Source organism: Humulus lupulus, chromosome X (assembly GCF_963169125.1).
Source record: "Humulus lupulus chromosome X, drHumLupu1.1, whole genome shotgun sequence".
NCBI lineage: Eukaryota > Viridiplantae > Streptophyta > Magnoliopsida > Rosales > Cannabaceae > Humulus > Humulus lupulus.
The window spans coordinates 170410569-170428333 of record NC_084802.1 but is presented as its reverse complement, the minus strand read 5'-3'; positions in this window follow the sequence as shown (position 1 = coordinate 170428333).

The window sequence follows — 17765 nt, the reverse complement described above, 5'->3', positions numbered from 1 at the left end:
CAAAGGATTGCTGTGGCAGAAACCCCCAGCAAGTTCAAGATGCCGACTTTGCCAAATTTTGACGGGTATGGGGACCCAGTATCTCATGTTAACAAGTTTGAGATACAAATGAACATTTAGAAAGTCTCTGAAGATGCTCGATGTCGGATCTTCCCAGTGACACTTTCTGATGCCGCTCAGGAGTGGTTCTTTAAGTTCCCTCCTGCAAGTATAGTATCCTGAGAGATGTTCGTGAAGGAGTTTTACGGACAATTCTACGCGGGTCGTGTGCACCCCACCGAGGCGAACCAACTGGTCGAGATACGCCAGAAAGAGGGGGAGCCCTTGAAGGAATACGTTCAGCGCTTCATGCGAGCTGCAGCAGGAGCCAAGACTGTGGGCGATAAAGGTAAGATGATGGCCCTAACCGCTGGGGTTAGGCGCCATTCTCCCCTCTGGAGTAGCCTCAGAAAGCATGGGGTTAAAAGTACCCAGGATTTTTTAGATTGAGCTGATCGGTACATCAAGCTCGAAGAGGCGATTGCCAATGCAAGGAAATCGCAAGCAAAAGACAAGGGGCCCAAGGAAGAACCCGCCAAAGCCGCCAATGGGTCTAAGTTCAATGGCAACGAAAAAGGCAACGAGAATGGCAATGGTAAGAATGGCGGAAAGCGGGCAAACAGCGAACCCTCGACCTCCGAGAGTAAGCACCCCAAAGGTAATCGGTATGAACCGAAATTCACCAATTACACTGCCCTTGTTGAAAGCCGAGCCGAGGTTTACCAGGTGACCAGCTCGAACATGCCCTACAAACGACCCGCACCAATAAGAAAAGATATCTCTAAGAGAGATTCAACAAAATTCTATCGTTTTCATAACGACTACAGGCACGACACCAATGAGTGTAACCAGTTGAAGGACGAAATTGAGTTCCTGATAAGACAGGGGCATTTAAGAAGATATGTACGAGTTGCGGGAGGTTCTCAGCGAGAGGCTCAAGGTGGCAACGAGTCAGTGCCTGCATGCCAACGCTCGCCACCTTTACAGCTAGCTCCCGTGGCAGGTACCCTACTCACCATCTACGGAGGCCCACATCTTGCAGGATATAGTGGAAAAGCGAGGGAACGATATGCTCGAACCCTACGCCACGACCAGGACATCGAGATGATGAGTGTCGAGGATCGTGCACCAAAAAAGGCTCGAACAGAGGAGGAACTGATCACCTTCTCTGACGACGACGCCCAACATGTGCGATTCCCACACTCCAATCTGCTGGTCGTGGATGTACAGATCGCGAATATGATGGTGAAAAGGGTGTTGGTCGATACAGGAAGTTCGGTCAACATCCTATATAAGTCCTCGCTGGAAAGGATGAATGTAACGCCCTGGATAGCCAAGACCATTACACTGTGTATTTATAAAGGTGCAAGACTCGCTAATCAAGTCATTATCTCAAAAACGTGTCACTAAACGTGTAAGAGCTAGGGTTAAAAAGGTTTTGGTCTCAAAAGACTCATTTCATATATTTAAACTGTGGTAAACATGGGATCCCATAAAAAAACAAAGTTAGAATAAGTTTACAGACTCCAAAAAAAAAATACATGAGTATTCACTAGCCATACTAAGGCAAAACCAGACAGTCTTCAGGTTTCACGTCCTTGCCTAGACCTCAACCGTGGCGGCCGAGCATCGCCGTCTCTAACTCCCAGGTCGCTTCCTCGACCTTGCTATTCCTCCATAATACTTTCACTAACGGAATCGTCTTATTCCGCAGAACTTTGTCCTTCCGATCCAAAATCTGAACTGGTCTCTCCTCATAGGACAAGTCTGCCTACAGCTCCAAGTCCTCATACCTCAGCACATGTGTTGTATCTGAAACATACTTCCGCAACATAGAGACATGGAACACGTTATGAACTCCTGGTAGTGACAGTGGCAAGGCCAGCCTATAAGCCACCTGTCCAACCCTCTCTAGGATCTCAAAGGGTCCAACAAACCGGGGGCTCAGCTTGCCCTTCACTCCAAATCTCCTCACACCCCTCAATGGTGAAACTCGCAGAAACACGTGGTCCCCAACCTGGAACTCCACATTCCTACGCTTAGGATCAGCGTAGCTTTTCTGTCTACTTTGCGAGGCAGGCATCCTAGCTCGAATCTTTTCAATGGCCTCATTAGTTTTCTGAACCATATCTGGCCCCAAATACCTTCTCTCACCCATTTCATCCCAGTGAATGGGCGATCTGCACTTCCTTCCATATAACATCTCATAAGGAGCCACTCCAATCGTGGACTGATAACTGTTGTTATATGAAAACTCAATCAATGGGAGATACTTACTCCACGAACCCTCGAAGTCAATCACACATGCCCTAAGCATGTCTTCCAATACCTGAATCGTCCTCTCAGACTGTCCATCAGTTTGAGGGTGAAAAACTGTGCTAAACTTCAACTAGGTCCCCATGGCTCTCTGTAGAGCTCCCCAGAACTTAGAGGTAAAGATAGGGTCTCGATCAGATACAATAGACTTTGGAACCCCATGGATACGAACTATCTCCCTCACATATAGCTCCACATACTGTTCCACGGTATAAGTCGACCTCACTGGTAGAAAATGAGCTGACTTGGTGTATCTGTCCACTATCACCCACACTGAGTCATGAAGTCCAACTGTCCTGGGTAATCCTCCCATGAAATCCATCGTAATATCCTCCCACTTCCACTCTGGGATACCCAAAGACTGAAGCAACCTCGCTGGTCGCTGATGCTCAGCCTTAACCTGTTGACATGTCAAACATCTAGACACATACTCAACTACATCCTTCTTCATCCCGGGCCACCAGTATAATGTCCGTAGATCCTGATACATCTTCGTGGTACCCGGATGAAGTGAGTATGGTGTAGTGTGAGACTCATCCAATATCTCCCGTCTAATCCCCTCATCTGCCGAAACACATATCCGTCCCTGATACCGAAGCAAACCTGTCTCAGAAACAGAATAATCCTTAGTCGTTCCCGCTAAAACTTGCTGCCTAGTGTCCTGCAACTGCACATCTGTCAACTGACCCTCCTTGACCAGCTCTAACAGGGTCGACTGCAAAGTGATATTGGCCAACTGGCCCACCACCAATTCTATCTTTGCCCTGGCCATCTCATCAGCCAATTCTCTTGAGATTTGAGTAGAACTATACAACTGTCCTGGGCCCCTCCGGCTCAATGCATCTGCCACCACGTTGGCTTTCCCAGGGTGGTAAAGGATATTACAATCATAATCCTTTACCAGCTCCAACCAATGTCTCTGTCTCATATTCAGATCCTTCTGGGTGAAGAAATACTTCAGACTCTTATGGTCGGTGTATATCTCGCACTTCTCTCCATACAGATAATGACGCCATACCTTTAGTGTAAACACCACTGCCGCTAATTCCAAATCATGTGTCGGATACCTCTGCTCATACTCTTTCAGCTGTCTAGACGCATAGGCTATAACCTTCTCATTCTGCATCAGCACACAACCTAAACCCAACCTCGACGCATCACAGTAGACCACAAACTTCCCTTCCTCCGAAGGAAGACTCAACACAGGCGCAGAAATAAGCCGTCGCTTTAACTCCTGAAAACTGTTCTCACACTTCTCCTACCAGATGAACATCTGATTCTTCCTTGTCAATTCTGTCATTGGTGAAGAAATCTTCAAAAACCCCTCTACAAACCGCCTGTAGTAACTAGCCAACCCAAGGAAACTCGGCACCTCCGAGGCATTCCTCGGCCTCGGCCAATCTCTAACTGCTTCTACCTTGGACGGATCCACCTTAATCCCTTCTGCCCCAACTATATGTCCAAGAAAGGTCACCTCTGGTAGCCAGAACTCACACTTCTTAAACTTGGCGTACAACTGATGCTCCCTTAACCTCTGTAGAACCTGTCGGAGATGCTGCTCATGCTCTGCCTCTGAACTGGAGTATACCAAGATGTCATCGATGAAGACAATGACGAACTGATCCAAAAAGTCCCTGAACACCCTGTTCATCAAATCCATAAAATTCGCTGGGGCATTGGTCAGACCAAAAGACATGACCAAGAACTCATAATGCCCATAACGCGTTCGGAAAGTCTTCTTTGGTATATCCTCGTCCTTGATCCTCAGCTGGTGATAACCAGATCGAAGATCAATCTTTGAGAACACCGTCTTACCTTGCAGCTGATCGAACAAGTCATCAATCCTTGGTAGAGGGTACTTATTCTTAATAGTTAACTTGTTCAATTCTATGTAATCAATGCACATCCTCAAAGTTCCGTCCTTCTTCTTAACGAACAACATTGGAGCGCCCCATGGAGAGTAGCTAGGCCTGATAAACCCCAAATCCAAAAGTTCTTGCAACTGTATTTTCAACTCTTTCAGTTCTGCTGGTGCCATCCTGTATGGTGTCCTGGATACTGGTTCTGTCCCCGGTGCCAACTCAATCTCAAACTGTATCTCCCTACGCGGCGGCAATCCCGGTAGATCCTTAGGGAAGACATCCAAAAACTCACACACCAATCTGGTCTCTCCCGGCCCTGCCGACATAACTCTAGCGGCATCCACCACACTGGCCATGAAACCTATGCATCCCCCCTGCAACAAGTCTCTGGCTCTCAATGCTGAAATCACAGGTACACGGGGTCCAGACACCGCACCCACAAAGACAAAAGGGTCCTCTCCCTCAGGCTCAAAGGTAACCATCTTCTTCCTACAATCAATCGTAGCCCCATATTTGGCCAACCAGTCCATCCCTTAAGATCATATCAAAATCTTCCAAATCTAACTCAATCAAATCCATCGAGAGTTCCCTACTATCAACCATCACTAGTAGTGCCCTAACCCATATCCTAGAGACTAACAGTTCCCCTGTAGGCAACAAAGTCCCAAACCCTGTGGTCCGATACTCACTAGGTGTACACAGTCTATCAATCACTCTACTAGAAACAAAAGAATGTGTAGCTCCAGAATCAATCAATACTGTAAAAGGAAAGGCAACACTAGAAAGCTGACCTGTCACTAATGAGGGACTAGCCTCAGCCTCCGCCTGAGTCAAGGTGAATACTCGAGCTGGAGTCAAGCTATCCACCTTTCCCACTTCACCTTTCTTCACCGTTGGGAAGTCTTTCTTGAGATGCCTTACTGCCCCGCACACGAAACATGCCTTAGCCCGACACTCGCCCAGATGGCGTCTTCTACACCTCGGGCATTCTGGATAGGTCCGCCATGCCTCACCGCCACCCTGACAGCCACCCCGACCCCTCCTATCAGGACCAAGAGCAGCCGAAGTGTCAGGAGTCTTCCTCTTGAAGTCACTGGGGCCTCCGGCCCTACCTACCCCTGAGTAAGGAGGCGCTGCCCTGCGGCCCTCACGCCTCACTGCGCACTCCTTCCATATCTTGTTCTCCGCTTCCTCAGCGGTAAGAGCCCTCTCAACTGCCTGGGCATAAGTGGTTCCTCCAAGTACCGTTGTGATCCTGAAATCCCAGGCTATCATAGCATTAAGCCCCCTGATAAAACGATCTTGCCTAGCAGCATCAGTGGGCACAAGATCTGGTGCAAATTTCGCAAGCCTATCAAATTTCAAGGCATACTCAGTAACAGTCATATTTCCCTATACCAAACTCACAAACTCATTAACCTTTGCTGCTCTGACAGCAACATTGTAGTACTTCTGGCCAAACAAATCCTTGAAACCTTCCCAAGTAAAAATGGTAACATCCCTAGTCTGCGATGCCACTTCCCACCAAATGCGGGCATCCTCCCTCAACATATAAGTGGCATAGGCCACTCTATCCTGTCCCTCAATTCTCATAAAATCCAGAATTATTGTAATCATGGTTAGCCACTGCTCGGCTTTCAACGGATCCGGTCCACCCTCGAAAATTGGGGTTGCTACTTCCTGAACCGCTCATATAACGGTTCCCACTTGTTAACAACCTCCCCAGGCTGCACAGCTGGTACCACTGCAGGTGGTACTATAGGGGCAACACTCCCTGATGGAGCCTGTTGTCGCAGAAGACAGATCTGCTCATCCTGACTCAATAATCGAGCCTGCATCTCTGCCATTAATTGCTACCAGTTCTCAGGGACCGGCGGAGGAGTCTGACCCTGATCCTCACTACCAGTTCTGGACCTAGTGCCGGCTAGTCGTGCAAACTTTCTTGGACGCATAGCTATCCAAGTCAATCTGTAAATAACGACTCGGCGGTCAGACCATGGTGACAGGGTAAAAGCTTCTCCAAAACTCATCAATAGAGCATAATCAACCACAGATAACCAACACATATAAGCATCCATACACTATACACAATTAATCATCCATATACTCATTTACATGCACGACAATGTTAATAAACATGCGTCAATATTCTCACACAGCAGTCAAGGGCCAGGCCCTATCAGTATCTCATGCTTCTTAGTAATTCAGTAAATAACAACATTCATAGCTCATCTCAAGCACATAAGCACGTAAACACACATATGCACATTACCAAACCCTGATTTGAGCTTGTCTCCAGCAGCGAATGTACATGTCCAGGCTGTCTTCAGGAACCCTTAAACCTAGGATGCACTAATACCAAGTTGTAACGCCCTGGATAGCCAAGACCATTACACTGTGTATTTATAAAGGTGCAAGACTCGCTAATCAAGTCATTATCTCAAAAACGTGTCACTAAACGTGTAAGAGCTAGGGTTAAAAAGGTTTTGGTCTCAAAAGACTCATTTCATATATTTAAACTATGGTAAACATGGGATCCCATAAAAAAACAAAGTTAGAATAAGTTTATAGACTCCAAAAAAAAAATACATGAGTATTCACTAGCCCTACTAAGGAAAAATCAGACAGTCTCCAGGTTTCACGTCCTTGCCTAGACCTCAACCGTGGCGACCGAGCACCTGGCTATGTACATTCCGCTCGCTAAGTTCTCCGGTCAAGGCTAGTCTAATTTGCCCTTGCCTTTACCTGCACCACGTAGCACCCGTGAGCCAAGGCCCAGCAAGAAAACACCTTATACAACTCAATCAATGATAACAGACAATTAACTCTTTATGCATGTATTCCCATCAGATAATCCACAATAGATATTCATCACATACAATCAGATTCAAGATACACTCTATCACATAATATTCAGGGTCGTCGACTTAGGCCGCACCCTCTATTTAACCCACTGACTCCGGCCCGCTTAAACCGAGCTCAGTGTATAACAAGATGTCCTCGGCTACCAGTGGCCGAGCCGCGCCCTGTGCGCTAGTGAAACCCTTGGCACCCTTAGGCCGTTGGTTCACTAATTGGATTGCATGGCGTAATACCATCTTTTCAAGCATTTACAATAGGGAGCCATTAGTCTCGTCACATATATTCAACCAGGTGCAGTTTTCTTACCTTTAGTCTGTACAGTTACTGAATTTCGAGCAATGCCCCTCAAGCACGATCCGTTCCCGAGCCTAAGCCTTAATCACCTAGTCACAATCAAAGTATAGGGTTTCATTAATACTCGAATATAGGTTTTCGGTTATAAAACTAACTCCCGAGAATCCGAATTCCACCAAGCATGGTGGTGAAACCAATCCCGAGCGCACTAGACCACCTTCCCGTGCCTAAAACCCTAAAAACTCATGTGTGCAACCAAGGGCTGCGACCCTTGGGGCTTAGCCGCGACCCTAGCCTCAAAACAGAACCAAGCCTATCCTGAATAAGACACGCGCCTCGACCCTTGCCTTGGGCGCCGCGGCGCCCTCCCATGGCCGAGCCTCCTTGGCCCTTTTTCATCCTAGGGCCGCAGCACTCTAGAACAGAGCCGGCCCTCCCCTTCGTGCCCAGAAAACCCATCATTTTAAGGCCCAAAACCTCAACCAAAACCACCCCTAAGCTTCCTACTTCAACACCCAACATATCCTCAACTCATGCTACACAATTTCAACAGAAATTCAGCTCAATAGACCATAGAAGATTCACCTCCAATCCTTGAGACTCTAAGAACACAAACACCCTGCTATAACCAGTCAAAACTCAAACTCAGATCATCAATTCATAAAGCAAGGCTTACCTTCTTGATTAAACTCTTCCCTTAGCCAAAACCCAGCTGATTCCAAGGATTTCCCCAGCTCAATTCCACCCTAATCATCAATGGAGTAATATCCTCAATAATCCAGCTGAAGCTTAAGGTTAAATTTCAGGAAAAACAAATGGATTAAACACTTACCTTGATCTTGATTCAACCCTGGTTAAACCACTGAGCTAAGCCTCAAGATTACTCTTGAATCCCTCTAAACTTCTAGAAATTCTTTAGCTCAAATCCCCAATTCCCTTGAGTGTTTCTAGTTAGTTTCCTTTGTTTTTTTCTTAAGAGTGAGAATGAGAGTAACCAGCTGAGTAGAATTTAGGTCGGTTTATTTTTTTCTAAAAGTTTCCTTAAGTCTATCTCATTGCTAAATCAATCCCAAGGCTCGGGGTGCTGGAACCGTCCCCGAGGCCAAAGTAGTAAAATCCCCCAATATTCCTGCCTAGACATCCTAACCTCAAATATATCTCCATATATTTATTTTCGTAACCCGATAGTCCAATTCACTACCCGATACCTAAAATACCCCTGACTTGTCCAAAGTCACATCTTAAGCCCCGTTGTGACTTTTCCCCCGCTATCTGGCCCTAAGATCGTCTTGAGTCGTGCCCTACAAACCTACCACATAATAATGTGGTTCTCACATTTATCATATATATATACATATCACATTACCACATAATATCATCAATTATCATATGAACATTACTAAACATATAATTACTCATTTAAATCACAATTATTCCATTAATGCCCTCCTGCCACACTAATCAAGGCCCTTAAGGCTTATTAGCGATTTTGGGTCGTTACAATGAAGTTGTCCGTAAAGGACCTAGAGCTGTGCAACCAAACCATTTATGGTTTTTTTGGAGAAGGGTTCGCCCCAGTAGGATCAATTAGACTCCCAGTCATAGCAGGCACTGCACCTACTAACAGGACATTACTCACTACTTTTATAGTAGTTGATTGTCCTTCGGCGTACAACGCTGTGATAGGGAGACCAATTCTGGTCGACCTGCGAGCCATCACTTCTATATGGCACCTCACCATGAAATTCCCAACAGACGTAGGGGTAGGATGCATGTTGGGAAACCAAAGGGAAGCGAGGGAGTGCTACAATGCCTCGATCACCAAGGCAAAGAAGGGTGTATCGAGAGATGCCACCGGGAAGGAGTTGCAAATGGCAATTGATGTTCAAGCTCGCTCAGGTGATAATCTCACCAAATAGGGCGTTGCCCAAAGTGAGGATAGAGACTTAGATCCTCGCTTTGGGGATTTTGAAGAAGAAGTGGGACCCATCGAGGACCTTGAAGAGGTCCAACTCGATGAGGAAAATCCGACCAGAGTTGTGAAAGTCGGTAAAAACTTAGAGACAACAACAAAACAAGCACTGGTGGAATTCTTAAGGAGGAACCAGGATGTCTTTGCCTGGTCGCATAAAGACATGGTCGGGATAGATCTTGCAGTCATCAGCCATGTCATGAACATTGACAAAAGGTTTCCACCAGTGCAACAAAAAAGAAGGCTGCTCGACAAAGACAGATCAAAGGCCTTGAAAGAGGAAGTAGAGAAGCTAAAGGAGAACGGGTTCATCAGGGTGGCGTTTTATCCATCGTGGGTCTCTAATCCCATACTCGTGCCCAAGCCGAATGGAAAATGGCGTACGTGCGTGGATTTTACAGACCTAAATAAAGCTTGCCCCAAAGACTGTTTCCCACTCCCGAGGATCGACCAGCTGGTCGATGCCACTGCAGAACACGAGATCCTCTCATTCATGGATGCATACTCTGGGTATAATCAAATCAGTATGCATCCCCCTGATGAGGATCACACTAGCTTTCGAACTGATACAGGGCTCTACTATTACAAGGTGATGCCCTTTGGTTTGAAAAACGCTGGTACGACTTACTAGAGACTCGTCAACCACATGTTTAAGAAGCTGATCGGTACAAACATGGAGGTTTACGTCGACGACATGCTGGTTAAGTCAAAGAAAGCAGAAGGGCATGTAAGGGATTTGCAAGAATGCTTTAGCGTCTTGAATAAATATAGGATGAAGCTAAATTCCCTTAAATGCTCCTTCAGAGTAGGATCAAGGAAGTTCTTGGGATTTATAGTTAACTCAAGAGGAATTGAAGCTAATCTCGAGAAAATTAAAGCCCTGATCGAGATGAAGTAGCCAGTGAAAATTAAGGATATCCAAAGCCTGACCGGGAGGATTACTGCTCTAAGTAGATTCATTTCAAAATCGACAGACAAGTACGTCCCATTTTTTAATCTACTCAGAGGCAATAAGAAATTTGAATGGACAGATGAGTGCGAATAGGCCTTTCAAGCACTAAAAACGCATATGGTGCAACCACCCATCTTGTCAAAGCCGGTCGATAAAGAGACTTTGTTCATCTACCTGGCAATCATGGATTACGCTGCAAGTGCTGTTCTTGTAAGAGAAGAAGAAGGTGTGCAGAAGGCTGTCTATTACGTAAGAAAAGGGTTGATCGGAGCAGAATTGAGGTATCCCCCCATCGAAAGGTTAGCCTATTGCTTAGTTTTGGCCTCTAGGAAGCTGCGGCCTTACTTCCAAGCTCATCCGATTATGGTATTGACCGACCAGCCTCTTCGGCAAGTCCGGCAAAAGCCAGAGGCTGCCGGAAGATTACTAAAGTGGGCAGTCGAACTCGGGCAGTTTGACATATCTTACCTGCCGTGAGCAGTGATAAAAGGACAAGCCTTAGCTGACTTCATCGCCGAATTCACAGAGCCCGCGGGTGGCAAGTAGATTGAGGAGCCTAGCAAGCCTGAATGTCAAATCCAAGCACCCTCGTGGAAATTGTTCACAGACGGTTCGTCTAATGAATCCCACGTAGGAGCAGGAGTGATATTGATAACGCCGGAAGGGCATCAATTTTACTGTGCAATTAGATTTGACTTCACTGCTTCTAACAATGAGGCTGAATATGAAGCAATACTTGCTGGACTGTGGTTAGCCAAGGATATGAACATAAAAGCGCTTGACATCTATAGTGATTCTCAGCTGGTGGTGAACCAAGTCTTGGGAGAGTATTAGGTGCGAGGTTTGAAGATGGTCACCTATCTGAACAAAGCAAAGGATCTGTTAGCCTAGTTCGACAGATACAGTCTCCAGCAAGTACCTCGCGATTAGAATTCCAATGTGGACGCTTTGGCAAAGTTGGTAAGTGCAAAAGATGCTGATACTCTGAACATAGTGCCAGTCGAGGGACTATCAATACCAAGCATCCAAGCAGTAGAAACCACTCTGGTCATCCAGATGGCGGATACATGGATGGCACCATATGTAGAGTATCTGTCAAGCAGCGTGCTACCAGCGGACAGAAACAATGCTAGGACCCTTCAACGGCAAGCTGCTAGGTATATCCTGGTCGATGGAATCCTGTACCGAAGGGGATACTCACTGCCACTTCTCAGGTGTGTTACAAAGGAGAAAGCCAAAGAGTTAATGAAAGAGGTGCACGAAGGTTTTTGAGGGGACCACGCTAGGGGGCAAAGCCTGTCAAAAAAGATCCTAAGGCAGGGATATTTCTGGCCAACCATGAATGAAGACTCAATAGAGTTCGTGCAAAGATGTGACAAGTGTCAGAGGTTATCTAAAATCCCACGAGTAGCTCCCAACGAGTTAAAGCAGATGCAGAGTCCATGGCCCTTCATAGTTTGGGGAATAGATCTAATCGGATCTTTGCCTACAGGAAAGGGTGGTGTAAAGTATGCAGTGGTTGCCGTCGACTACTTCACCAAATGGGTCGAAGCTGAGCCACTCGCGACCATAACGACAAAGAAAGTGCTTAACTTCGTAGTCAAAAACATCATCTGTCACTATGGATTACCAAAGAAGATAGTCTCAGATAACGACACCCAGTTTGATAGTGATCTATTCACGGACTTCTGCAAACGTCATGATATTATAAAAAGCTTTTCTTTAGTCGCTCATCCCCAGGCGAATGGGCAAGGCAAAGAATTTAACAAAACGCTGAAGGATACCCTAAAGAAAAGACTTGAAGAAGCTAAGGGAGCATGGCCAGAACAGTTTCCTGAAGTCCTTTGGTCGTACAGAACTTCCCATCGAATAGCAAAAAGTCATACCCCGTTTTCCTTGGCATACAGGTATGAAGCTATGTTGCCTGTCAAGTTAGATCCACCCTCGCACCGCAAATTAACATACGACCAAGATTCTAACACCTAGCTATTGATGGAATCCTTGGACTCAATTGATGAAAGGCGTGAACAAGCCTAGCTCCGAGTAGCTGCATACCAGCAGAAGGTCACCCCGTATTTCAACTCTAAAGTGCGAGAAAGAAAATTCAATGTTGGAGACCTTGTACTCTGAAGAGTTTTCCTTAACACCCGCGACCAAGCTGCTAGAGTACTCGGGCCAAATTGGGAAGGGCCTTACCAGATTGATGAAGTCCTTCACCCAGGTACTTATAAACTTGCCCCCTTAAACGGAAATCTCGTTCCTCGCTATTGGAATGGAGAACACCTACGCAAGTATTACCAATGATCAATTCTTCTTAAAGAATTGGCTTGTATAAATTTTACTTTTTACAAGTTTCAGAAAAGTGTAAGATCTTATTGATCACTCGTAAAGACATGTTTAGTCCATTTATTACGAGAAATAAAAGGGACTGTGCTCAGCCAGTCATTTCTTGCTAACTATTGTATTTATTACAAGTATTTGCTCATTACGTGTGTTGTTTTGCTGTATTATAATGCTAATCATATTGCTACGAGCAGTAATGTTCAAGCAGGTTCTAGTCAAGGCAAGTGACCAAGGACCTAAAGCTCCCTGATCACTTGGGGGGCATACAAGGTACAAGTAAGCAAAGAATATTGTTAAAAGGTATGTAAACACATGAGCAAAATAAGTGAAAGCATGCTAGGGCACTTAGAGTATTTTTCAAAATTTTGTTATTTTGTTAAATCAAACCAAAGTGCTATGCTAAGTTCGGTCATGCAAACAGATGTTATAATAATATGCAAATATATTATAATATCAAAATGAATCCTTTTACACCGCGAGCAGTAACTGCTCGGATGTAATTGTTCAAGTAAAAGTAAAAGCTGCCCATGCAGCAAACGAAAATTATATTATTTTTACATCACGACCCATAGGTCATGATGTTAAAAAGAAGAAACATAAACAGAAAATACTAAGGAGCTCAAGGATTTTGAGGAGCCGGAGGATCTTGGGGAAGGTTCTGGTTGACAACGCTTGCAACCTTGTTGCCTGCCCCGTCCATCCTAACCGCCAGCAAGATTTCAGGGGAAGCAGGAACCCTTGATCTTTCTTCCTCAGCCAACTGAGCAGTGCAGTGAGCAAGCTCGGCAGCTCTCGCATTCTCGGGAAGGTAGTCAAAGTTGGCACCCTGATTGTGCTTCTAGAAATCATAGAAGCATCGAAGAGTGGAACTCTTGTACCTCTCCAAATTACCGGCGTTGGCTTTCTCCAACTCCTCAATCCGACCCTCCAGAGTAGTGGTCTCCTGCCTGCTCGCGACCAAGTCCACCTCGAGTTGTTGGGCCGCCTGGAAGTTAAAGCGATTGGACTCCTTAAATTGGTCCCTCTACTCGCGAACTTTCTCCAGAGACCTCTGCTTCTCCTCCAACTCCTTAGCCAGTTGGGCCTTTTCCTCAACCACCACTGCCAGCTGTTCAGCATGTTTGGCCTCAGCAGCTTTAAGTTCATCCTCGTGCCATTGCTCCGAAGTTCTGGCCGACAGTGAGGGTCAGCATGGCCTGCAGTTAGAATGGAAGTTAGACAAACAATGAACTAAAGAAGACCTGTTTCCGCATAAAGAGATGACTTATACTGGTGAACTCGTTCAGGGCACGGTTCAGGATCGGGACAACTCCCATCGTCTCTGTAGCAGCCATTGCCTCTCGGCAGCGGTCGTACTTCGCAATCTTGGCAATCCTCTCCTTGACCAGTTTAAAGGCACGACCAACCATCTCGCCCCCGGTTGAAGCAGGATCAGCCTGCTGAGTTTGGTCGGTCGGGGCCGCGGGAGGAGGAGTCGATCCGGCCAGAGCAGAATGAGTCTGCTGCTCGTGGGGAGAAGATGGAGTTGTGGTGGCAGAGGGCCTATCCTCCGAAGGGCCTGTATTTCGAGCCTTCTTCACCTGAGGCACTTTGCTGCTCTCCCCGTGGTGTCTCTTGCTGGTTTTCTTCTTGCTCGGGGGAGCCGTAGCAGCCTCAGGAGTGCTGTAGATGTCGAACACATTGACAGATTCCATGTATGAAAAAGAAGAACAAAGTTGAACAGTGAGATAGCATAAATGACCAAGTACATTACATCATAAAAAGAAGCAAAAAAGGATTGCAAAGTCAAATACCCGAGCTATTATTACTGGTCGCTATCCTATAGACTCTACTAGTCTTATACTCACTCTTTGACATGAAGAAGTCTGGACCTAAATGTGGAGCATATTTAAATTGTTAGGAGTGTGTCCTAAAAGCATGTAAAGACATATGTTTTTCTGTGAATAAATAAATACAATGGTTTATTATTATTGTTATATTTAGATTGTTAAATTATTGTTTGAATAATTTTATAAATATTAGAAAAATTCCATATTCATTATTGAGGATGTGATCTTGTATTAGTATGAGAGAATTAAGATCACATGAATGAATAAAAATAGTCAACAACAACAAATTAAAGTTATGGAATTCTTTAATTGGAGTTGTAAGTACGGTTTACTGAGTATCATAATGATACAAATAATCTAGATTCAGATTATTGATATGGAAAGACATCTTGGTAAATGTGCTTTATATAATATGATTATATATGACATGGACCGATATGAATTAAAGTCTTTATCCAAAAACCATTTAACAATAAAGAATTGTAATTCATATCATAACTGATGATCATTTATAGATCAACCTAAATCCTGAGTGTTCATGAACTCCTGTTCATGTTTATTAAATCTTTTGATTCATTTGTTAAGGTCTCTTCAAAGAATGAGGCTAATGACTTTTGTGTTGGAGATTTAATATCATGGATGGCTGGGAACATGTATCAACAATACAAAATCTAATCTTTCCTAACAGATCGTATATTAGTTCCCTTAAGGGTTAATTCTGGAACTGAATGATTTTGAGCTCAAATCTATAATTAGATTATAGATTAATTATTCACTAGTGAATTAATGGTACTTAAGGAATAAGAAGTAAATTGTAAAGGAAAAATGGTAATTCTTCCATTCTAATTTATGAACTAATTAATTAGACGGTTGAACTATTGTAAGATGGTTATATCAATGGACGACTTAAGAAAATATTTCTGTAAAAGTATATCTATAACATAAATAGTGCAATTCTGAATTTATAGTGGAGTAATATCAGAATTAATAAATTAACTATTATAATTAAAGAGTTTAATTATTTAGTTTATTTATTGGAGCTTAATGTTATAGGTCCATGGCCCCCGAAATGGCTCAAACAATCACTAACAAAGGTAAATACAAAAATGGGCAAAAAGGACTTATGTGATAAGTAAAATATTTTTCTATGTATCAAACATAATTATTGTTTAATTATGTGTAATTAATTAATTATTTGATTTAACAAAAATATAATTAATTTTGAATTAATTTATTTTTGGGATTTTTGGTATTTAAATAATAATAAAAATTGGGAAAAATCATATGTCATCATTGGCATGTGGTACACGTGTAGCACAGTGAAACAAAAATATAATTAATTTTGAATTAATTTATTTTTGGGATTTTTGGTATTTAAATAATAATAAAAATTGGGAAAAATCATATGCCATCATTGGCATGTGGTACACGTGTAGCACAGTGCACAGTCACTGTGCTACACGTATAAGAGATTGTAATCAGTTTCTAGGTTCCACAATTTTAGTTATTTAAATATTAAATAAATAATGAGATATTGTAATTTGATTAAAATATTATTATTTAAAAAAATTTGATAATTGATTAGTTATTTTCAAATTGTTTAAAATAACTAAGATTTTATTTTAATATATTGGATATATTAAATATAGGATATCAGTTTTTTTCAGAACGTAACTTTTCAGGGATAGAAAAATATCTAGAAATCTCTCTCAGAGAAATAGAACAGTGATACAAACAAAAGTCACTGTTCTTCACAAAACCTAGGTCCAAACTTTATCAGATCTCATGTGTTGAGAACATCTGATAAATAGTTTTTTGCCTATTGTAAGTATAGCGAGCCCACACTCGTTCTTTGTGTGCTGAGAACATTTTGGAAGATCTTGGTGCGAGATTCAAGGATTTAACCATACAAAAAGATAGCAGCAAGGAAGGACCTATGGTAATTTTTCTATTCATGTCTTTGATTCAGTATATATATGCATGTGAAGAAGTAGATCTAGAAATCTTACGGGATTAAATTAACAATTTGATTGTTGTTCCGCGTTCGGAGTTGGGTCTGGTCGCAGCCATGGGCCTGGAAGACATTAACAGTTTAAGAAAATGTGGAGGGGAACACTAAGTGAAGAAGTAACAACCAGTGATACGAAAGTTTTACCTCCTTGTGCGAAGGCCAGGTTGTTTGCGATCATGTCAGTTGTGAGGAAGTACTCCTGGTAGTACCTCCCCACATTTGAGATGTGGGTGGTGTCAGTCATGAAGGTGCGCCCGGTTTCCTGATGACAGAAGTGAAAAAACCCCGTGCCTTCTTGGTTGGGATTGGATTTGAGGTCGAACAAGTAGTTGACCTCATGAGGCGTTGGCACGGGCCATTTCTTGTGGTTGTACAGGATATAGAGTGCAGCGAGCATCCTATATCCGTTTGGGGTTATTTGAAAGGGGGCAACTCCAAAATATTTGGCCACCCCCTGAAAAAATGAGTGAAGAGGCAGGGTAGCCCCTGCCTCGATATGAAACCTCGACCAGGCGCTGAAGGCGCCTCCAGGAAGATTCGCCCTTTGGTCTTGGTTGGGTCTGACTAGGGTCACCCCTGTGAGACCGTACTTCCTTATATAATTGGCGATCATTCTGATCGTCACTCTGCTCTCAGGAACTAAGTGCCACTCAACACTTGGTTGAATGGCGTGTCGGGGTCGAGCGCGTCTTTGGATGTTAAAGTCAGGAGCATTTTCATATCGACCACTGGTCGAGGGAGCATCAGCCGAAGGAGCAGGCTGATGAGAAGGATTAGAAGTTCTCCTTTTCTTGGCTTTGGTTTGAATTGGCACGAGAAAATGGAATTTCGAGTATCAATGATGAGGGTTGTCTCTGTCCTCGAGCAGTTGAGCTAGCAAGTCATCGTCGATGGGTCTTTCTCCTCCCCACGGGTCTTGCATGTAAACTACAAACAGAGAAAGGAGGAGATAAGACGCACAACCTGGGAGCTTATGTTTAAAGTTGGAATAATGTTGCTCGCGTCTACGACCAGCAGCATTCTAATCAAAACTCTAAGTTTTATGCGAACAGTTTGAAAAATGGATCAAAAAGTGAAAGTAAAAATTTTTTATGGAGAAAGCTTTTTCAACTCCAAAGGGGCGGGAAAAACCCAGTTTTTCAGCTAGCCTAAAAATCGAATTTTTACTTCGATTTTATGCCCTAAACCTATGATCCTGACTATCAAACTGGTTCCTAACTCCTGCAGAGCGAAACTACACTACCCTATCAAGCATCAATCGGTATACATAAAATCCTCACGAATT